This window comes from Leuciscus leuciscus (genome assembly GCF_965113295.1).
Source record: "Leuciscus leuciscus genome assembly, chromosome: 9".
Classification (NCBI taxonomy): domain Eukaryota; kingdom Metazoa; phylum Chordata; class Actinopteri; order Cypriniformes; family Leuciscidae; genus Leuciscus; species Leuciscus leuciscus.
Genome location: NC_138733.1, coordinates 5777534 through 5802885, shown reverse-complemented (window position 1 = coordinate 5802885; position 25352 = coordinate 5777534). Strand labels below are relative to the sequence as shown.

Here is a 25352-nt window from a genome sequence, read left to right as displayed (position 1 = left end):
AACAGGTAAAGAAAATGGGTAAGAGAAGATGCCCTAAAAAAATCATAACACAGTTTATTACTAACTATTTGAATCTATTAAACTATTTTTTAATTGATTTGATTTAAATAATGATATTTTCAAAATGCATTTATTCAAATAGCTTAGAAGCAGCATAAATGTTCATTGTAAGAAAAAAAATCACATTTATTCAGTTAAAAAGTATATCTAGTTCAGTCATGAAACTCTAGAGGGTGCTGGCATCACATCATTACCGCATGGCACAAGCTGATTGGCTTCTCCTGATCCTGCAGCCAATGAGATGCTCGCTCAACATTTAAATAGTCTGGTTCAGTGTTTGCTGTAAGCTAGTCCTGCAACGTCCTATCAGAGTTCCTCTGAACCCCTCCACCTCCCCAGCTCCACCTGCCTAGATCTGCTGAGGGATTTATAAATTTCATATATGTTATATATGTCATATATATGGCAGCAGCAGTAGCATCAGCATCTTACATGCTCACAGCAGCGTCTCTGTGTATCTGTTATCTTTCCTGTAGCTCAAACAGTAGAGCGTTGGCGCTTGCAATGCCAAGGTCATGGGTTTGATATCCAGGGAAAGCAAGAACTGATAAGATTGTAAATGTGTTCTTTGAAATGCAATGTAAGTCGCTTTGGATAAAAGTGTCTGCCAAATGCATAAATGTTAAATGTTAGCAGCAGCAATACTCAACAGCAGCAGCGGATCTAGTCTGGCAAGACCAAATACATTAACATCGCCATATTCAATAACATGCTAAAACTATTCAGAGAGTTGTCATGATTGAAATGTGGTTAAAATAATGTTAGCTGTGGAGCAAGTCATATTCAATTAGTTAAAATGTATGAGATTTAAACAAATGGGATGTATTGATGATAAATATATAAACACATTCAGTTGATTAGCACTGTTAGAGACATTTTACCCGTTTCATTTATGCATGATGGACAAAAACTGCATCATATTGCATTCTGCATCAAACAAATTTGTTTGTTAAAATGGTGTGTGGAAATTTTATATGCAATTCAGATAAACATAAATCTTAATTTTAGGCATGAATATTTTGTTGAGTCCAGCATGTAAACACTATATAAAACATCTTGTTCATCTTGTACAGCCTGTATAACTACTAGTTTGTGTTCGGCTTTGGCAGTATTTGTGTCTAATGGAGCTGAATATCCACAGTGTTGCAGTGAAAGGACTGAACATAACAAGTAAAACCTGACACAAAGAAAATGGACCCTCAGATTTAGAGTCTTGGCAGCGCAGCAGGAAAGCTTTTAGCCACAATATCAATCAAATCCCAGATCACTCATATTTATGAGGATTTGAGCACTTCACTCTGGGAGAACCGCATGTCTCTGGATGTGTCCTCATCTCTCACCAGCATACATGAGAGCAAGTCAACACACATTACTGAAACTTCACTAATGCACGTTTGACACGTTATTCAAACAACTGCTAGATAATGTTGCACTAAACTTGACAGATAACTGACCAGTAAACCTCATACTATTATACCAGTAATTTAGAAATTTACCAGAACTTGAGAAATGTTGAGAAAACTAATAGTAAACTTAACATAAAAGATAAAACTCAACACATATAGTGTTGTTGAAGGAATACGACAGATATTTTACTAGTAAATGTCACACATACAGTACCATTATAGGCATACTAGTGAAGATGCACAACCAGTAAACTTGACTTATGTGGTTGATTATTGTAAACTTGACTAATACTGTTGTAGAAATGTATCAGCAAATCTAAAAGATACTGGACCACTAAACTTGACATATACAGATGAACAAAAATTACAGATACTGTATCAGTAAAACTTTGATTACAATACTATTATATTACTATATTAATATTATTACATTACTAATTACAGTACTAATTATGCTACAAGTAAACCAGAATGATGCATACTGTTGAAGCAAAATGGCAGATACTGTACCAGTAAACTTCACACATACTGTAGTAATATAGTAGACCATACCTGTCAACACTCCCGTTTTTCCCGGGTTTCTCCCGTTTTTTATCCCTATCTCACAGACCCCTCCCGGTTTGTTATTTCTCCCGGGAAACTCCCATAATTTGCATGGCCCAAACTTCTTTATGAATAATCGGGCCAATATGTTTGTCTAATGTTGACCAGTTGCCAGATCTTGTATTAAATGCATTATATTCACACAATCCACACACCATATACAATTTCAGGTGGTGTCCCCGCAGTACACTTAACAGCATGAGCCTACCTCTTGCTATTCTCCAATAGCTATTAAGTAAATAGCTATTAATTAAATTAATACCTTTTTTTATAACAAAAATGAACAATCACTGAACTTACTTAAGCTAGACTGGCTATTTTCTCCTAGAGACAAAAATAAACTCTGTTGCATTATTTTCCTGTTATCTCTGTAAAGCTGCTTTGAAACAGTCAGTATTGTAAAAAGTACTATATAAATAAAGGTGACTTGACTTGACTTAACATGTACAGTTGAAACAAAATTATAGAAACTTCTAGCGCTCATGTATAGTAGACTACTAGTGAACATACTGTACTGTACCAGTAAACTTGACTTTATATGGTTATAGTAAACTTGACTAATGCTGTTGTAGAAAACCACCAGTAAACCTAAATTATACTAGACAACTAAACTTAACACACACTGTTGAAACAAACATGTCAGATACAGTACCAGTAAACTTACTAATATAGTGGACTCTAGTGAACATGTACTGTACTGTTCTGTACCAGTAAACTGGACTTAAATGGCTATAGTAAACTTGACTAATACTGCTGTAGAAAACTTGAATTACACTCTTGTGGTAAATTACTAATAAACTTTACTGATATGGTAATAGCAAACTTGACAAATGCTGTTGTAGAAAACTACCTGTGGTAAACTAGAAGTAAACTTTAAAGATACCATACCGGTAATTTTCACTGAAGTAAACTTCAATCCCAAAACCTCTCTATTTTTGTGACAATGACTTCTGGTTTGTGAAGTTTGCATGTCTCTGACATCTATTAATGAATTTCATTATGAATGCACATACATGATCGTCTCCATAACCTTGATGAGCGTGTAAGCCGCAATATTCTAGAGAATAAACCCATGATCTTCTGCAATGAATAATACAATAAGCTGTTATGGCTTGAAGTAGGTAATGAATACTGCATGATTGGTGCGGGAAGTTACAAACGTCTGTCTGCTTAAACATCATCCTCTGGCAGCGGCTGTTGCTTTGAAGGCATTAGCCATGATCGCTGATATCACAGGATAAAGACGCCCTGCCGATCTATAAAAAGCTAATGCAACACGTTTTGCCAAAGTAAAAGCAACTCTAGATCTTTTATTGATGAAGATTATTTGATGGAGTGTAATATCTGTTGGAGGAGGAGGATGAATCATCATCTTAAAGTGGATCTAGTCTCCTCAGGGAAACGGCCTGGACTTGATAAGCTTCGTCACGTCAGCTGTAGATTTGCTTTAATTGGATCCTGCCGAAGTGAATTCTGATTGGTCAAACACAGTGGCTGGATAAACAAATCGTTTCTTAGCAACCAATCAACAAGTCATGGTGGTTTTATGTTTAACATAAATGCTATAAACATCTTGAGTTTATAGCAAAATATACATAATATATACAAATATTTACGTATTTTGAGAGTGTGGTGAGATTGACTCGATTAAATCATTCGCAGTGCATCATGGGATTGGGCGGAGCTAAAGAGATCTTTTAGCAAGTTTTGCTTTTTTGCGACTATGATTGGTGGAATTTTCTGTACTGCATCATGGGTAATGCAGTTTTTTACCAGGAATTTCCACTGTTAAACACAATTATTTTAAAAATAAGCTGAAATAATGCAGACTTACGGCCGTAACAGAAGCAAATACTATCGATTAACAACCTTGTAGCTCACAGTCTTTATCCTTATACTTAGCTGTTTCATTGTGATATATTAACACTTCCATGTCACAGCTGTATATCCGATTGTTATATTACTCTGTTCATATCGTGATTAATGTGTTTGGAGGCGAGTGATGCCAGTGTAATTCACGCGCATATGTTTAGCGCCATTTACCGCACTGTGGACAATATAAACAAGCATAGATGGTGTATACTGAAGTGAATCTTTATGTTTACTGTATTCAGATATATTTTGATATATGTATTTGTTTATTTCAGACTAAACCACATTTTACCACTCCAGTTATGGCTAATGACTGTATAATGCTGGACATTGACACATCCTGAAGAGATAAACAGTCAAACGGTCTTCTGTCTCCTGTCACACTTCTTGGAGAAACCTGGTTCTTCATGCCATTGCTTGCTTCTTTCAGCAATCTTGTCAAATAAGATTGTAGTTGCACCCTGTTGTTCATCTTTCCGACAGACCCCTGAACTCATAGCACAAGCTCTGTGGTTGGGCGATGAGTCCTGCAGTTAAAGGCGTGTAACGCATTAGAGATAATGAGGTGGTCAGATATGATGTCACTGCTCCATCTAAACAGACCACAGAAACCACAGCTCAGAGCTTACTGGAAAACATTTCCTCTCTGCACAGACACACTCGACTGCTGGAATGTGATTAGAGTGGATGAAGGATCGGGTGTAGAACATATACTACATGCTGTCAGGTTCAATGCAGCCAAAAATGAACAATTGGTCATCGTTTACTCACCCTGATGTTTCTTTTCTTCCCTGGGACTTGCACTGGTCAAGTTTGAGCTATGGGGCTATTTGGCTTTTCATAACATGTTGCGTCATACTAATAGAAATACACTTTTAAAGGGTTAGTTCACCCAAAAACGAAGATTCTGTCAGTGATTACTCTCCCTCATGTTGTTCCAACCCCGTAAGACTTTTGTTCGTCTTCAGAACACAAATTAAGATATTTTTGATGAAATCTGAGAGCTGTCTCACTCCTCTATAGGCTCTATTGGCCGATGCTGGTCATGTGTGTGATGCTGGCCAATAGTGAGCCTCCGTTCTGACGTACAACCCAGAAGCTCTGCGCTGTTACACTACGTCAGTGGTTCTCAACTCCAGTCCTCGGGACCCGCTGCTCTGCACATTTTGTGTGTCTCCCTTATTTAACACACCTGAACCAGATCATCAGCTCGTTAGGAGAGACTCCATGAACTGAACTGAGTGTGTCAGATAAAAGAGACATACAAAATGTGCAGATCAGCGGGTCCCGAGGACTGGAATTGAGAACCACTGCACTACGTGAACTCACTCAGAGAAACACACAGAAGAAAATGAAGAGTTGAATAAAGTTGTTATTTTAGTATTCTCGTTGCTTGATAAACTTAAAGTTAAGCCACTGTAGTCACTTGGACTATTTTAACAATGTCTTTACTAACTTTCCTGGGCTGGCAGATCTCGATTACCTAGCAGTTAATGGAGGAGTGAGACAACTCTCAGATTTCATCAGAAATATCTTAATTTGTGTTCCGAGGATGAACGAAGGTCTTACGGGGTTGGATCAACATTAGGGAGAGTAATTACTGACAGAATTTTCATTTTTTTGTGTGAACTAACCCTTTAAGTCTGTAGATTTCTATTACAATACACATCTTTAAAGGCTTCAGCAGCACGTGCATATACCAGAACTCACAGTTATATTCCTATCTAGAAGGGTTTTACTGAGGGGTTTGTTCATATTTCATTTGCCAGACATATTTAACATTTTATTCCTAAAAACATGGTGAAAACTTTTTTTTTTTTTTTTTAAGCTGTTGACAGTATTTTCTAATTTATGGAGTTATAAAAGGAGAAATCCAAAATCCCATCAATAAAAACCTAAAGTGAAACTTTAAATCTAATATGTCAACAAAATCAAACAAGAATTCTAAACTTGGATTTATCCAATGTTCAGATTTATGCTCTGGAATTATATGCAAAATAATACATATTTAATGAGATAATGCGTCATTTGCATTTTTAAACATAACATTTAAGAAAACTTGCAATACCAAAACATTTTTTGCACTTCCTTATGTAATCACTCAACTGAGGAAGTACGGTGATATCATTTTTTTTTTATTTTTTTTATTTTTTTTTTACCCAATTCACCTGGGGTGTCTTGTATTAAAATGACAATAAGCACCATAAAAGTATAATAAAATGTGCACAAGACTTGGGCGCTATGTTGAAAACTCTTCTGTAGCCACAGGACAGCTTTGTATGATGAATTCGACTGATGGCTTTAGTTGTTTTTCCCCTTTCCTTATGCTAATATTAGCTATAATTGAATATGATGAGATATGAGAGCTTCAGGAATAGCTTAGGAATAGTCTTTTGTATATTATTGTTTTACTGACTTTATTCACCCAGAAAGAACAGCTTGTGTGTGTGATGCATGGAGAACAAAACAACATGAGGAAGAGTAAAGGATGGCTGGAAGTCAGTGGTTTGACCACATTATTTTATATGTTTTTCTGCTGTACTCGATTGTCAGCGGACAAAACCGTCTTCACTAACTGTGTGTGTGTGTGTGCGTGCGTGCGTGCGTGCGTGCGTGCGTGCGTGTGTGTGTGTGCGTGTGCGTGTGCGTGTGCGTGTGTGTGTGTGTGTGGGTATAAAAGCATACAGTGTTGTCCCTTCTGTCTGCATGTATCAATCCATTATTTCAGGGGACCTGCCAGCAGATGTTCCCGTTCACCATGATCTGCAGAGCTTCGAGAACCGCAGCGAGAGGGAGGAAACCAGTGACACACTCACCAGATATGAAGTTTGTTCCAGTGTCAGTCATCTCAAAAGGGCATAGCTTGTCTTTTCAAGGGCTTCTGGGAAACTGCAGTAATGCCACCTGTAGCCATGACAACAGAGAGAGAGAGAGAGAGAGAGAGAATAAATAACAGAGAAATGCAGATTCCATCATCAACATGAGAGAAGAGAAGTAGCCTATCATTTTAATTTTATAGCTTTCTATACTATTATTGTCTCATTCGTGTCTATTTTTTATTTTGGCCACGGTATTTTAACACAGATACCTGAGAGCATGTCACTGAAACACTGAAAGAGCAGCACACATCAGCAGTCAGTATTAAGCAGCGGTGTTGTGGCACATCACTGACTATATTATGAGCTTTTTCACACATTCATCATTGTGAAGTGTTTATATAACAACTAAAAATAATGCTAAGTGCAATAACTGGAGCTCCAGAGAAGCAGGCATCTCAACTCTATTCATATTTCATCAGCACAGAAGAGACCAAAGAGAATATCATGAAAAATTAACGGCATTATGACAGCGAGTTTGAACCCACTGCTTGAGTTCAGAAGCACATCTTCATGGATTATTATGAGTTGTGTTTGTGAAGTCAAATAGAGTAATAGTTACAATTAGTGATCATTTTGACTCGGTCCAGTAAACAAACACCCACATCACGCTAAACTCCACTCACATTTCCTCCAGAAAGATCTAGTTATTATTCAATTCGTGACTGATTCCTCTCAGCGGCGCAGAGAGGATCAATAACTGTTTTCTGATATGAGTTGTGATCGTGTCCTTCAGTGGCGCTCGAGCGCTAGGCACCTGACAGAAAATCTCAAGAACAAGAAGAAAACTCTTAAATGTAAGGTTGTTCTCTGTATCTCTCAGATTTTACAGATACAGGATCTCATGCCGCCCATAGGCCGCATTTCTGAGCAACATTCACACGCATTTGAAGTCTACTAGGATATCAGAATCTACGGCAGCATTAATCTATCTTTCAAGAAGACAATCCCAGAATGCATAGCAATATAGTGCATACTAAGCTATTTGAAGCAAAAAATTTAATAAAGAAATAATAATAATAATAATGATATATATATATATATATATATACCTCCGATGCAAAAGCCTCTAAAAGCCACCTCTGTCAAAAATGAGATAATAATATTGAATGAATGCTCTCTGCATATAGTTCATCAAATACTTTCACTTCAAACTCACTAAATCCCGTCAGCCCATGTCGGTACTTGGGTAGAAACCTATACATAGGAGCCTGATAAAAATGTTAATATTAAGCAAAAACTTCAGACGGACTTAGAGGCTTTTGCATCTGAAGTCTTTATATACACACATACAGTATATATATATATATATATATATATATATATATATTAACACACACATATACTGTACACCAGAGCATGTGAGCGGAGTGGAGCAGGAGCTAGCGGGAGCGAGCGGGGAGCGCGAGCGGGCGGATCTTGAACAGAGCGCAGAGCGGCAATTTCAAAAGGACGGAGCGTCGCCCTATTTCCCGCTCCAATTCCGCTCCGCTCACGCCACGCATCAGTCAAAAAATGCGCCATGAAGAAGAAAAAACATATATAGGCATAGCCTAAGTCGCACTGGACTATAAGTCGCATTTATTTAGAAATTTATTTCACAAAAAAAAAAAAAAAAAAAAATGTTACAGATGGGACAGTTCTCCGTTACGGACGTGAGCGCTCTGAAAGCGGCACTAAAAGACTGCTTTAAAACTTTCACTGAGACCTCAAACAGAAAGCACAAAGGCTGTCTTTAAATTTAATTTCGTTTTGTATTAATTGTATCTTAATTTTGATCAGTGTTTCATCAACCAATTTTCTGGATTTAATAAATAAGTAAATATATTAGAAAATAGATAATCACTACACGAAGGCGCCGGCGGGTGAACCTGGAGTTTGTCTCATAAATGAACCGAAACTCAGCGTATAGCCTACTTGCCTGACAGACCTGAGACATATAAAGCCTGAAATGTCTACTTTTAAACAGAACAATTCAAAACGAAAGAAAACAGACTGCTCTCTTGTGTAATCCGTATAAATGTGCATTTCTCTCTGGGGCGTTCAATACTGCGAAGATCGCGAGTCAGCATCTTTCCAGCCGACACAGACATAAAAAAAAAATGGTTTATTAGTAAACAATTAAAATATCTCCTGCTATATTTTACATATACATAATCATTAATTTTGCCGGTTCGTTGTGACAGCTTTTAGGTGCGTTATTGGCAGCGCCACCCTTACATGTTACATGAACGCATCAGCACCGAAAACATGGAGATTTTTTTTCTTTTGGGGGCATTTTGTTTGTGTTCAGACTTTCTCAGTTGTCTTTAGGCGCGATGTTAGAGGACGCTGCTAATAAAATTGCTAGTATGGCCTACACATATTGGATTCACGTTTATTATTATAGGCTATTTAAAAAAAATACCCCATTTTTTATGCCGTTCGTATCATTTTATTTTGTTGTATTTATCCGCCACACCTTGGCCGGTCCGTGAAAATATTGTCTGATATTAAACCGGTCCGTGACGCAAAAAAGGTTGGGGACCGCTACAAGTGATATATACATGTAGATTTTTTTCCTTTTTTGGAGCGAGCGGGGGGCGATTTGAGTGGAGCGCGAAGCAAACTGCGTTGAGCGCTGAGCGAAAATGAGCGGAGCGGCCTGATGTAGCTTTGAGCGGGGGAGCGGAGGGGTGAACAGTTCCGTGAGCGATGAGCGGAGATTCTCACCGCTCCACTCCGCTCATATGCTGTGCTGTACACCTACATAGACATACATAATAATTCATATTTTTTATGTTTTTGAAAGTCTCTTCTGCTCACCAAGGCTGAATTTATATGATAAAAATATAATAAAAACACAAATATTGTGAAATATTATTAAATGTTTTCTGTGAATATATAGTAAAATGTCATTTTTTATTTGTGATCAAAGCTGCATTTTCAGCATCATTACTCCAGTCTTCAGTGTCACATGATCCTTCAGAAATCAGTCTAATATGATCATTTGATGCTCAAGAAACATTTCTGATTATCATCAGTGTTGAAAACAGTTAGTTCCCTCAGAAGACAGCTGCCCGTGTCTCGCGTGATACTTTGCAATGACCCTGTTTTGTCCGAACAGCTCCTCTTTCTCTATTTTCTCTGACACTCATCTGTAATTCAGTGCATATGCTGAGAGCATCCATTCATCCACCCCATGCAAAATGCATAAGTGTGGTTCTTCTCAAGTGATGTTTAGTGTATTTACCCTGGACGCTGAATGTGTCGGAATCACTCAACCCGAGTCTTAATAACAGACCCTGCAGTGCTGGATGCCGAGTGCTGGATGTGTCTTTAGATGGGTGGATCTTCTCTCGCAGTGCGAAAGTTCAGATTCTTGATCAGATCAGCGTGTGGCGTGTGCAATATAATCTTCCTTTTCAAGGGTAACTCTCACCAAAATGCAATATAGGGTCTTTTTGTGAATCGACCAGAGGCAAACCTTCATTTAAAAGCATAATTAGGATGGAAACGCCACTTTTAAGATTGACCGTATTTTCGTTTCGGTCAAATTGCCTTTTGAATGGGAGTGCTCGGGGCACTTCTATGATAGCATCAATATCTCTATGTTTAAAACACTAAGGCGGCTCGACACAACATGAAACTTTGCTCTCAGTATCACCAGAGGCTCTACACATGAACTCCAGCATTGAGAACAGTGTTTGTGTACACAGAGTTTACTAAAAAGTGAACAACTCACTGTAAATGTGTCCGCCAGCATTTTGACAGTCAAAAATAGTCGATCTCCGAAAGCAACGTAACAGGGAGGAGAGTAAAGATGGAAAGCTCCTAAAGCTTAGTTCCATATAAATTCACGGATAATTTGTTGTTTTGTCGTTAGTGAAAATCAATATTGACCTTGTATTTGAAAAAGGATCCTCATATAAGAAGCAATACTAAAATTCAGAGTCAGTTCATTCGCATTCGGAGATCGACTATTTTTGACTGTCAAAATGCCGGCGGACACATTTACAGTGAGTTGTTCACTTTTTAGTAAACTCTGTGTACACAAACACTGTTCTCAATGCTGGAGTTCATGTGTAGAGCCCCTGGTGACACTTCCAGCAAAGTTTCATGTTGTGTCGAGCCTTCTTAGTGTTTTAAAAATAGCGATTTTTGATGCTATCATAGTCATGCCCCAAACACTCCCATTCAAAAGGCAATTTGACCGAAAACAAAAATACGGTCAAACTTAAAAGTGGCGTTTCCATTCTAATTATGCTTTTAAACAAAAGTTTGCCTCGGGTATATTAACAAAAAGACCCTAGGTTGCATTTTGGAGAGAGTTACCCTTTCAAATGCAAGCATAAGACTATAAAGTATCTTTACGAAATAATGACAGATGAAGGACACTTAAAGTCAGCATGAAGCAGAACAGAATGTTAGTTATTCATAGATGTTATTAAAAAAACATTTATTTACACCGTTCAAAAGTTTGTGGTAGATATGCTTAAAAAAACAATACTTTTACTCGGCAAAGATGCATTAAATGAATAAAATTGACATTTAAAATGTTACAAAAGATTATATTCTCTGTGCAAGCTGAATTTCAATTTGATTGACTGGAAAACTTCTTTGCTCAGAACTTGTGAGGCTGCCAAATGTAAATGTCAATGCTAATATCACTGTTTCTTACTGACTGTATGATCAATCTGTGTGGTGTCAGAAACACACACACACACACACACACACACACACACACACACACACACACACACACACACACACACACACACACACACACACCTCTGGGACACTGAGATAACATGCAGTCAAACAGAACAAGCCACTATTTTCTCTGTAAATGCTGTTGCTGTGATGATCAAAGTGAGCTCTTCATGCTCTCCTGTGCTGTTTGTGCTTTTCTCCTCCTCAAACACGTCGCTCTCTATTCCTCTCTTCATCACTTCAAGCCACCACATTATTCTCTCTTATCCAGGTCTCATAATGAGGGCCAAATCTCCCCTCGTGTTTGCGGTTTTAAAATCTCCCCAGAGCTGCACTTTACAGTCAGGACGCTTTCAAATCCCCTTCTGCAGGATTAGGGCGAGGATCCCTGTGATTTGGAAAGTAAAAATGAATACGTGACCTTCCATACTGAAATGTGAAGATACAGCTGTGAGCAGCAATTACGAGGCCATCGGCGCAGTCACTGCAACCCCGGCACAATCGTAAGCTTCAGACGCCGGCAGAAATATGATTTTAGGATAATCGCTTCAAAGGTTAGGAGCAGATTTAACTTTTGACCAGCACAGCTCATCGGGACCCTCGGGGTCGACTTCAAAGCAAAGCCAAAAAAACACAGACAAGATGCAGATGACCTGATCTTTGTGTGTAAGGGCAATGGGGTTCACTGCACTCAGAATGAACAAATGGATCTAAATAGAGCAGAAGCATGACATTAAATCCTTTTTACAGTTTATCCACCACTAGGTGCTTCTGAACTTTTCATTCCAGCCTGCATTTCAGCAAGATGTTCAGCAAGAAGTCTCCTCTGCTCACCAAGGCTGCATTCATTTGAATATCATAATCGTCATAATTGCATCTTTAACGGTTCGCTCCGTCGCTTAAGTTAAGTGCACCCTGTCACCAGTTAAACTGCCCCGTCAATCATCTTGTCACAGTTAAAATCCTCCACATTCAGTTCAATTTAATTTCCTACCGTATCAGAAAGAAACATGGAGACATGCGAAGACTCTAATGTGTTTGCATAATGATGCATTCAAAAGTTAATGTCCAAACGGACCTTTATAAAAGTTGATGAAAAATAATGTGGATAACATTGAATAAATATCTTTTTGTCAGATTAGATACTGATTTTTAATCACTCAAACCCCTTTATTCCAAACTTCTCTACTTAACCGTCGGTCTCGCATATCCGCCATGTTTGTAGTTCTAATCGAATCCTTGTCCAGTGCCCAATGGGTTGTGGGAAATATTAGCCGTTATGGATCTGCACTTCGGATTCTAACCGGAAACAGTAGACCATCCGGGTATCTTTGGAATACTCGTTTCAACATACTAACACACACCCCCTGTATTTATACACACATTCTGAGTATGCTGTGGCGAGCAGGACGAGGCATGCTTAATGATGACCGACACCTGCGTCTCGTATCTCACACGGAGGAGCGACGACAGTGAAGATCGAGAGAGGACCAGGCCTGGATTTCTGTTGTGTTTTGTTTGTTTTATTATATGTGTCTTTACTTTCATTTTGTATTTGTTTATCTATTTTATTATTAAAGTTGTTAAATGTTCGCCGGTTCCCGCCTCCTTCTTCCCCCAACATCTAACCTTGCTACACATGCAAATTGCGACACCACATCAGTGTTCTTATGACTGTACAAGAAATATAAGCCTTTAAAAATGCTATTTGAGCATAAGAAACAGCATTTATGGGGCAGTTCATATTAGATTTTGTTGCTGATTTGAAATATGTTGTTTAAATGTGAGCATGGCAAACATTTTTTGAGATTTTAAGATTCCCCCATTTAAGTAGAATGGACTTGGTCTTGGATGCCCGAAATAGCTTGCCTGGAGTCCTTGCAAATACGGCCACCGAGTGAACAGACTTTCTAACAATCTGGGGGCTCGTCCGGGATATTCCCAAGAAACACAAGACCGAAAATCATCCTCCATCACAGTTAAGTTGTTTTGAATGTTTTCCTGAGGTGGTCCCTGGTCATTCCAGGAAGATTTGTCTGCAAGGTTGAGGTTTAAATGCACAGTAACCTGAAAAATATATTGGAGTAGTCATTCCCTCCGGCGTGAGGAAAATCTGTGTAAATCCGCTCTGACGATAACAAAGTGTTGAACAAAGTATCCTACATTTTTGTCATTTACATTGCATGTATAGTTCAGTTATTTTGAACTAAACCTTTTTAATCCAATTTTGTGTCAAACATCTGAAATTTTGGACGTCCAATTAACAATGAGTGAAATAAAATCCAGTTCATTACTCACACAAGAAATGGAAGGCGAAGTTAAGCACATTGCATTGAGTAATACAGTACCCAGTGCAGCGATCTCCACTGCATACTACACATTATATCAAAAGTCACACAGACAATCTATGCATACATAAAGTAACCACATTTTGCACATTGTGCATACTGCATAGCCAGTGTATCACTCAGAAGCTCCGCCCACCATGACCTCTTCAACTGTGAAATCTGCTGACATAAAAAAAAAAAAAAAAGAGCTACAATCATATTCTTCACACTAAGCATATTGAACATGGGGTGCGTCTCAATCAGCTCCCTAAATCAGTCAGTATGTCATATACATGAATTCGGGACCCTGGACCACTACACATTGGGACATTCTGCCAACATGACATCACTACTAATCATGCTAATGATTTTATTCACATAAACATTGATCAGCGAACATAAACAGAAAGTCAACCGTACTTGCTAAAACATGTAAAAACAAACCTCATTGGTTCACATGCCTCTGTGACCAAATTTGGTGCTGTAGACATTGTTCGGTGATCAATGTGTAAATGCATAAAGTAAATCATTTTTAGTTTATCCACCACTAGGTGGTGCTGTACTAAAAATGCACAACCCTCTGATCAGTGCCTGGACAACTGAACTAGAGACGCAGACAAACATGCACACATGCACTCGTATGTGCAGCTTTAGCGTGTCTAACGTGAGTTTTATCGTCTGTGTTGTTGTAATGACTCTATAAGTTGGCAGGCGGATCACAGCTCACAGACGTGAGCTCACATGCACATTGCTCATAATTCATTGAGTGCCACTTCACACAGAAACACTCCATCCACGGACAACAGGCTCATTAGTGCTGGTACACGTCCACTTCCAACGCCTGACTTTACACCGTGACGGCTCTTTGTTCTTCTCTCGTCTCCGCATCAGGCAGGTTTTAATATTCCTGACCATTCGCCACAGTACGACCCATATGAATGTTTTATTTTGCAGGGAGCAGATTTAAAGCGTGTAACATTAATGCCAGAATAATCGGTCACTGATCTGCGAGAGTGTCATTCAAATGAATGTTTATTACCCAGGCAGACATCAATTTGTACGAAGGTGACCGGCTGTTATTTGCAAATCTGAGTCCGAATATTTCAGCATCAGTGCCATCTCTCTCTCTTTCTGTATGCTGGATGGCGATATTGAAACAAACTCACATAAAATATAATTATAAATAAACTTCTAGGACCTCAGTAGCCTGACCTTAGACCATTTGATGTCAAATTCTAAAGAGTAAGGTCAGACATTTTGTAGCTGGTGAATCGCCCTGTGTAATTAGGTGAAATAACTTATCTTGCACATGAACAACTAGGATCTTCATTTACATGAAATATCAATATATTTACATATATTTTTTGGACAGAGTTGGACTTGGAATGTTTTCAAAAGTTATGAGTGTTTTTGCAAAAAGCCTTAAATCTCTTGAACAAAAGGTGGCACTGTGTTTAAATTTCTCAGGCATCTTCAGAACATGCTGATGATGACCCCTACCATTTTTTGTGCGATATGTCAAAGTGTTTCAAATATATTGCAATGTGTGAAAAATTTCAAAATGGGGGACCGATGATTAGTCCGATCCTGGCAAATCCACACATTCGACATAACACAGGGAATCATCAAGACACCAAGAATGTGATTTTCTGGCAATCTGTTCAAAAGTTATGAGCAAAAATAGCCCTTTTCAGATCTCATGACCTGTAGGTGGTGCTAATCCCAATTTTGACATTTACCCTCAGATCATTGCTTCGATGAAGCGAACCAAGTTTCATTTTGATTGATAAAAGTTTTGCAGAGATACAGCCTCTGAACCTATTTTGGATCAACATTAAGTTTACGTCACCATAACTTTTAAACAAAATTCTGTTGGTCAGAAGATCATTTGAGCCAATTTTCATACGAATTGGACAACATTTGACGGAGTAGTAGCGAAAAAAACAAATACTGTATTTTTCAAAACGACGGCTACTGTATTAATGTAGGAATGTTGAATGTGATCAGCATGAAGATATTTAATTTTTTCTAGATCAAAGGGTCCAAAAGTTATAACCATTTCAATAGTGGATTTTTGAACTGGTGGTGGCGCTATAGAGTTGGTCCTAGAAACCCCAACGATTGTCAGATTACTACTCATTACCCTCACTACAAGTGTGCCAAATTTAATCATTTTCCTCCTTACGGTTCATAGGGCTGCCATAGACTCCCATTGGGGAGGAGGAAGAAGATTAATAAAGTAAATGTGCCGTCCTGTACAGGGTTTGAAAAGGAAATTCAATGATTCGTTTTATTTCCTGTACAGGATGGCCCCGTTTTTTCAATTGGGTTTTAAACCGGCCCACTGAAATAAATCCGAATGACTATTTTTAGAAAGTTACTCCCAAACAGTGAAGGTCCAGAGAGCGATTCAATATTGTAGAGTTAAAGGTGCTGGAATCTCATTAATGGTAGGATATTTTTTTCCCCATAAATACAACATCTGCATAAATGTACTGCGGCCGGTTAGTTGGTTGACTGTGACCTGTTTTAACCAGCCTCCAATGAAAATGAAAATGTGCAATGAAAATGTATTAAATAATTCGTTTTTTTTTTTCTTTTCTTAAAAAAGTTATACAAGGAGACTTTTACAAGCAAAATTATTTAATAAATAAAATATTTAAATGAAATATATGCTTTCAATTTTAAATAATTATGGAATCTTGTATATTCTAAACATCGAATTAAATGACAGATTCAAAGACTCATTCAAACGCAGAGGGAGCTAAAACTTGCACTCTTACAACCATCTAAAACATATTACAATACAAACACCAAATAGCCCCACGTTTGACTTTGAACTTTCAGTGCTCAAATTTATTTAATTAAATCATCGCCAATAATCACATTAAACCATAACGTAATTCCTGTTTTCCAGCCTGAAATTGAAGACTTCTTAAAATTATAACTAAATGTTTGCTATTCCATATAAGATATTTAAAACTTTTCTATTATAAAAGTTATATTTGATAAAACTGACTTTTTAAAGACCTAAATCTACTTTTTATTCGCACACATATGTATAACCATTCGCACTGCTGAGCCCTGTGAACCACCGTGAGGAGTGTGTGTGTGTGGCTTCAGTCTGCTGTTTGGCAGTGGCTAAATTACGACACAAAATCTTGGTTCATCCTCATAGTTCTTCTTGGACGAATGTCAGATTTACAAAGATCCTGTTTGGAAAGATAAACACTGAGGCTGGCTCAAGAAAATCAGCCACAGTGTTCGTGTAAAGAGCATTTTCTGCTGAGGATTACGCTTCACAATTGCTTAATTCCCTAAAGATGCTTTTGTAATTTCCTGTAGATTATGTGTGTAATCTCTCCACAGGATTATGATATGTTCCCGTGATGCTGAAGTCACGATGCTTGAACCAGTTTTAACACAGACTCTAAATGTATCACAAGATTCACAAGAATCACAAGATTCTTTCTCCCTCACACACACATACAGTGTTTAAGACATTTGTTTACAAGAATGTAAGAAATGTAAACGATTAAAAAACTGGAAAACACTGATTAATGGCTATTCTGAATATATCAGAGTCAATTTCTGATTGTTTGTGATAACTGAATAGTTAGAATAGTTAGAAATCATGCTGCAGGGTCAAACTTGCATTGGAACCCCAAGAATAAATCTTTGTAATTAATTAATTTAAACTAAATTGCTTTCTAGAGTACAAAAGTCTCCAATAAATAATTAAATAATAATATTTCATAATAAATACAATTTCCTGACATTTAAATGCAAACTCCATCTCTGCATATGCTGTGAGTTTAACACAAACATTACATCACAACTACAGTAAAAACACTGTGTTCTCCAGCTGGTGAATCACCCATTTAAAGAGCTTGTGAAATTACGTGAAATAAAATATCTGGCACATCAAAAATGAGGACACAATTTTTGATGAAAGATGCTTTTACTGTATGACTCACAGGAAATAATCATTAGCTGAAAACATTAGTTGCACACACACATACAAGACTATACAAGTGAAGAAAAATCATGTAACCCAGAAAAATAAAAGAGATTTCAAAAGGCCCATTTAAAGATACAGCAGCAAAAACCATCTCATCTCAATGTATTTATAACGCACAATTAAAAACAACCACAGAAGCTCAACCACCCCTAGATTTTAACTTTGACTCAAACTCTGGTTGGCGGACCAAAGAGTTCTCAATGGATGGTGTTCACACAAGAAGTCAGGAAGGTAAGAGGGGGCGAGGCCATTTAAACATTTTAAAAAACAAGCAGAAACACTTTAAAATCAATTCTAGAGCCAATGTAAAGACATGAAGACAGGAGTAATGTGTTCGCGTTTGTGAACGCCGGTTACCGCGTTCTGGACCGTTTGTAATCTAGATAAGGAAGAATAGTTTATTCCCAAATACAGGGAGTTGTATAGTCATATAGTCAATTCTAGAAAAAATAAAAGCATGAATCACAGTTTCAAAGTGCTTAAAAGAAAGATAAGTCTTCACTTTAGCAGGGCTGTGCAACGACTAATCACGATTAATCACATTCAAAATAAAAGTTTGTGTTTACATAATATAAGTGTGTGTGCTGTGTATAACTATTTTGTATATATACATACACACACACACTCATGTAAATATTTAAGAAAAATGTGTTATTTATATGTAAAATATTCATATTTATATTTAATATAAATTATGTATAAATATACAGTATATACATGCAAATATTTCTTAAATATATACATGCATGTGTGTATTTATATAATTATACACAGTACACACATATATATTATGTAAACACAAACTTTTATCTTGGAAGTGATTAATCGTGATTAATCGTTGCACAGCCTTACCAGCCCTCTTAGTTGGTAAAAACTTTAATTTGCTTATCAAAAAAAAAAAAAAATTTTACACACGATTTAACTGAAAAAGATAAAACACCAGAATTTAAATGAGAAATGTTTGGGACTTCAGAAGAGCTAAACACGATGATCTCTGTTCTACTCTCATTTAGATTTTAAAAATTTAACGACATCAAGGCTTTGAAATCGTAAAGTCGGGCACAGAGGGAGTCTAAGCCATTTTTGTGTTTCAGGGGAAAATAAAGTTGTGTATCATTTGCATAGCAATGATAGTCCAAGCCATGCTTTTCAAAAATAGAGCCTAAAGGAAACATATAGAGAGAAAACAATAAAGGGGCCAAAATAGAGCCTTGGGGGACCCCACAAGCCAAGGGGACCACACCCGAATGGCATCCTCCTATATTGACCGAGAAGCTTCTATTTTTAAGGTATGACTGAAACCAACTTAGAGCAGTTCCTCTGATACCCACAAATTGCTCTAGCCGAGAAAGCAGGACCTAATGGTCAGCTGTATCGAACGCAGCACTTAAATCTAAAAGTACCAGTACAACTGTGTCTGAAAAACTTATTTTGAACAATTTTGGTGCAGGAAAGCTTGTCTAACATTAACTTCAGAGGAAAACATGCTACAAAAAATATATCTCCTCTATGATCATTAGTACAAAAAGGCAAAAAAAAATAAATAAAGTTGCTTGACTTCTGCAGATGTTATCTATGTCTAACCAGTCTGGAGAAGTTTCCTCAATGCGACGTGTGAAGAGGTTTTGCTCATTCTGGTCTCGTTCTGTGCTGTATTTTCTCCACTCATCTTCTTTAAGCCCTCTGGCTTCAGACTCTCAAAGTCCAAACAGTTTTTGTGCTACAGTGATTCCTCACACGGGCTGCAACGCTTCAACGCTCGCATTACTGCAAAGCCGAGGCTCAGTCTTGTTTATAAATCATTTCCCTCTCTTCAGACACAGAAAATCAGCTTGTGCAAGCATATTTTAAGCGTGTGCATTATGCATTAAATTCATTAATTTGTAATGTCATTTGACATTAAACATTTTCTTCAGAGACATTCAGGCCGGAAACATACACTACGCATGAACGTCAATGCATTGGAAGTGCATCCCGTGTTTCACATTTAACACGCACACACCTCAGCTCTCAGTGGAGCGAGAGCTTCCTTCAGAAAGCTGGTTAATGAAGCCAGATGTGTGATTATTCAGGTAGCTGCAATAAACATGTCAGCCATGACAGTATTTGCAGATATAGCGTCCCTTACGTCAACGTCGCATAATACAAATTTACCGTTCTTGCTTTTTTAATGGAATATTGCAGTATTTATTATAAACGATTCATCCGTGCACATCCGTTAAATTCATGTTCCTGGTAATCTTGAATCAGAATAACCTCCTCTCATCTCATCTCTTCTCTGATGATGAGGGCGGGGCAACCTGTCACTCACATGAGATCCACCAATAGCAAACCACAACCATCCAATCAATTCCCCACAGACACAATCAAGCCCCACCCACATTCGCTCTTGTTCCAGAGGCCGTTTCACTCGGCTATACGGCACAATAGAGAAGAAAAGACGAGTGAGACTTCCCTTTCATGCTAACTTTAAGAACTGTTCTACATTATGAATAACAATGATGGAATTTGTTCTGATATATTGAGCTTATATTTAGTATAATTTGAGACACTGTTGGGATCTCTTCTTACATTCTACAAAAGATTAACTTGTGATTTGTCTTTCATATGAATGCATGTGTCTTCAGATTCAGATCAGCTGAGAATTCCGGTAGGATGAGCGCCAAAAATTAGTCAATTAGAGAAGAAAAGAAGAGGGCGAGAGCGGGAGCTCTAAAGAAAAATAATCCGATTATGTTCCTGGGAGAAGAGAACATCTAATATTAAAGCTGCGATAAAATTAGATCCTGTAGATACTGTACGCCCACCTACGTTCTCGCTCTCGCAGGATCGATGTGTTTGTGACACCCCGTCTCATTAATAACTCCCAGTTTCACGTGGCAAACAGGCAAACGCCGGAGGGCTGCGGGCGCCTGTCCTCTCTGGCAGAAATACGGCCTCTCGAAGCACGAAGGAGGCCCTGCAGGACTGCTTAAACATCTGTACACGCTCCGCTCGGCACCAGGGACCGATCCATTATGCATCGCAGCTGCTGCAGAGGAATATGTCACCTTCACAAACCCGGAGCGCCTCCTGTGATGAAATGTTAAAGAAGAGCTCTTTTAAATATTCACTTTGTCGCTCTTCAAAACATCGTGTTGGATGCGGGAAACAATTGTTTGACGCACTTCAGATGGGAGGAAAACAGTCAAAACAGAGTCGAGGGCTATGATACCTCTCAGAAGGCATCGTGGGATATTCTGCATCCTATTTACGGCTAAATGTAGAAACAACCGCATAAACACCATGTGACCTGGATAGTGCTTCATGCACATGTTTACCGTGCTGCCATTAGTATCAAACTGACAAAGTGCAAAAGGGCGTTTGTTTTCATGCACCTCTCCATAAGAAGATATTAAAACATAAGAAATACTACATGCATACTACATAGTGTTCATGTTAAAAGTTTGGGGTCAGTAAGATTTGCTTGAAAGAAATTACTTTTATTCAGCAAGGATGCATTAAATTGATCAAAAGAGACAGAAAGATTTCTAATTCAATTAAACGCTGTTTTTTTTAAAACTTCCAATTGATTAAATAATCCCAAAAATAATATTTATCATGGTTTCCACAAAAAAATATGAACTGTTTTGAACATTGATAATAATCAGAAAAGTTGCAGATAATCATATTAGAATGATTTCTGAAGGATCATGTGACACTGATGCTGAAAATGCAGCTTTGATCACAGAAATAACTTACATTTTAACAAAGAAAACAGTTGTTTTACATTGTAATAATATTTGACTATTTTTACTGCATTTTTCATCAAATAAATGCAGCCTTGGTGAGCAGAAGAGAAACATCTTACTGATCCCAAACTTAAGTTCATTCTTCCTATTATTCACTATCCTGAAAAAGCTATTAAAGCTGTATTAACACACCAACAACTAGCATTTATTTTTTTTCATTTCATTTGGAAATGTGTATCTAGAACATAAATACACTTCTGCTCAAAACAAACCAAAATGGCAAACTTCTAATGAGTGATCTCAAACTATGATCCGACCTGTCATATGCTACTGTAACAGTATTACACTGGTTGGGAGGAAACTAATTAATAAGTCAATAAGTTCCCAGCCGAAGGGAACACTAATTACCATAACTGTGACTTCAAACACAACAAAGACTTACCAACAGCACTAAATAGCACTAAAACCTCTATTAATGTGGACAACTTTTGTGCATGTCTCCGTGAATCCCTCATGTATTGCCCTAGCATGCATAATTAAATTAATCAAGCGCAAGGGCTTATGGGTATTCCACCATCGCAAAATCCCACAATGCAGTGTGACCAGACCAGCTATATTATACACTACTCTGAAAAAGCAAAATGCAGTAACTACACCAACAATTAGCAATTTTGTCAGATTAGATACACTGATGAACATTTAGCCAGAATAAAAGGATAAATGGGAAGATGAGCTAAATGGCAACAAACTCCTGAATAGCATAAACAGCAAAACATTGATCTGTCAGTTTGAGTGGCAAGTCAACTTCTGACTCAACCAATGACGTTAGTTTGGGGGCGGGGCCATCTGTTTGACAAGCAGTTCTGATTGGTGCAGGAATTCCACCTTTAACTTTTAGCTTAATACATTTTGAAAACCATGGCATCCTGACAGTTATTGGCCGAAGCTGATGATGTCAAAACCGCTGATAAACTGCCCTTGCCGATATATCAGTCTATTTTCACACTAACTATGATTTGTGATGCACTGATCAAATCTCACATACTATATAGAATGGATAAAGTATGAATTATGAACAGGTCTACACCTCACAAAAGAAAAGCACATCGATCCCTCTCTGTGTCCCACTGTCATATTTGCATACTGTAACAATAATCCATATTGGTTCTCTCTCTTCTTCCCCGCCAGGTTGTTTTTAGCATCACAGGCGCGTGCCGGATGCGGTCGGGAAGAAAGCAGAGATGGTAAACATTAGTGAGGAGGAGATGCTCTCTGTCTCTCTCTCTCTCTCTCTCTCTCTCTCTCTCTCTTTCGTGCATCAGCGGCCATTTTGAGAGAGTCAGTTTGCAGTAATATGAAAACAGAACAAATTCAGCGGCAGAGACGGCAAATGAGCCGAGCCTGAATTATTTATAACCTTTCATTTCACCACCGGAGAAATATGAGCTCGGAGAGAGAGAGAGAGACAGACACAAGAGAGACGTGGCTCTTTTGGGTTTCTATCATTCATATTTTCTGACAGCAGGTGTTCAGACCATCATGTCCTGTAATGGACTCCAAACATCATCACACTCACATAAGACATAAAGCCAATTCCCTCAGTTTTACGATACGTTCGAGAATAAAACACGAGCGACTTCATTCTGTGCCGTAAAGAGAACTGAGGTTTTGACTCACTCAGCAGTTTATTCAGCCTCAAATCTCTTTTGTTCATCGTCTCTATACGCTGCGGGTTCGTTTTATTAACCTTGTTGCTGGGTGCTCATTTTATGCATTATTTATGCAAAAACAAATTATTTTCAGTGATTCCCTTTATCCTTACGCTGTCCCGTTCAAAACTTTTTTCTTAAAATAAAAATAAAAATCAATACTTTTATTCAGAGAGAGAGCAATCAAAGTAAGTAAAGACGTTTAAAAAAATTCCATTTAAAATAAATGCTGTTCTTTTGAACTTTCCATTAATCAAAGAATCCTGAAAAATAAAATGCATCACGGTTTTCAACATTGATGATAATCAGAAATGTTTCTTGAGTAGAAAATCATCATATTAGAATGATTTCTGAAGAAACAACATCCAAATAACATCAGTTATATCGCAGCATAACAAAAACACCCTCCAACGCCAACAAAATCTCTAATTACTCACGCCAACACAGACGCTTAAAGTTTACATATAAATGTGGCACTGATGCAATTCGTCCGTAATTGTGCTTCGCCTCTAATAGGCCAAACAGTCTCTGAAAATAGAAAAAAAAACGCTTATTTAACAACACAAACTAACTTGTCTTGCTTGTCTGCACAGTGGAAGTACTGCGAATCCTGACCTTTGGGTCTTGAATCAGACACAGACCGCAGGCGGGCGGCGAAATCAAGACACTGTTTTACCCGTGACCTTCATACCGACGTCCCCGAAACACCGGCATCACCATCTCTGAAGGCCAAACAGAAATCACAGCAGCGCTTGACAAGTCTTCAATGACGTCGAAGGGCACCAACTTACATTCATTTTCATTCCTCTCGTTTCTAAAGCGTAGTAAAAGTGTATTCAATGTTAAGTGTCCAAAAGTGGGAAACCCTGTTGAATATCTGGCCTCTGAAGTCTGTGATGATTTAAAGACATGAAAGAGCTGTAAAACCAATGGCCCTTAAAAACGAGAACAATCATGCAGTTAAAGAAAAGTGATGGTTAATAAACATTAATACCTCCTTAAACGGCTCACATCACAACTTTCATTGGCATTTTACTCTTTTCCCTGAAGTCCACTTGTAATATTATTAAAGTTGTTAGCACTGAAAACAGTCGTAATTTACTTTGACAGTCCATTTTCCAGTTGCCAAAATGAAACAAGCCATTCTGTTGCTTCTTTACCACGAGGATTCAAGCGTTTAAGAGCCTCTGATTCATGCTGTGACTGATTCAACACCCAAACTGTATGAGGGTTTGGAAGAGTTTGTTCTCCATCTCGATGATTATAAACATCTGCATTACCTCACGTGCATGACAGTTCTGCAGCACAACGCCACTATTTATATAAACTTGTGAATCTGCGGTAAAACACGCCACAATCAGTTCTCACTGACGTGATCTGGCACCTCTATGAAGATCAACTTCAGTAATGCACACTTTCTTTAACATTGTCAAACGTCCTGTGAATGAGAATTTAAACAGCTGCAAGAGCAAAGGGGTCATGTTCCTTGAGGTTCATTTATAATTTTAATAAAGTTTTTTGCATGAAATAAACAAAAATATATGTTGAAAAAAACTATTATTTTCATCCCTCATTCTGAGTCTCTGTCTGATATGATCAGTTTTAAGGCCCGCGTCTTAAGGTTCCTTTACTACTTTTACTCCTTTAAGGCTTGTCAGTAAACACACACTGTTATGATTGGCTAACGTCATTGCATAGGAAACAGTATCAACACCCACTTGCTATTGAAAACATTATCCATATAAAACCAGCATTATGAAATAATTTACTTGCAGTTTATTTGTGAACTCTCCATTACACTGTGCATCGATTACAAAAACAAATGCTCCGAACAAACATTTAATCCTCCGACGCGATATGTGACACCATTAAAATAAACCATCCACTTGTTTCAGACGCTGGGATCTTCTGAAGTCTGTATAGAGACTCAAACCAGCTGTTTAAACTGGACAGACGTTCTTTCACTCTTCCTTTTGTCCTGTTGTCGGCAGACTCAAGTGTGTGGACCCGTCAGAAACTGAACACACATCTGTATACTGTATCAGTGTAGACAGC

The 25352-nt window shown here is 37.9% G+C and overlaps 1 protein-coding gene across 2 annotated transcripts in view; it reads right to left on the bottom strand.

The window, feature by feature from the left end:
- The window catches only part of lrfn1 (leucine rich repeat and fibronectin type III domain containing 1), a 154305-nt gene that overhangs the window by 46590 nt on the left and 82363 nt on the right, over positions 1-25352 (bottom strand). For both annotated transcript variants that reach the window (XM_082180009.1, XM_082180010.1), the window contains exon 2: positions 6758-6845. The gene's annotated coding sequence lies outside the window, so the exon portion shown is untranslated. The remainder of the gene's footprint in view (positions 1-6757; positions 6846-25352) is intronic.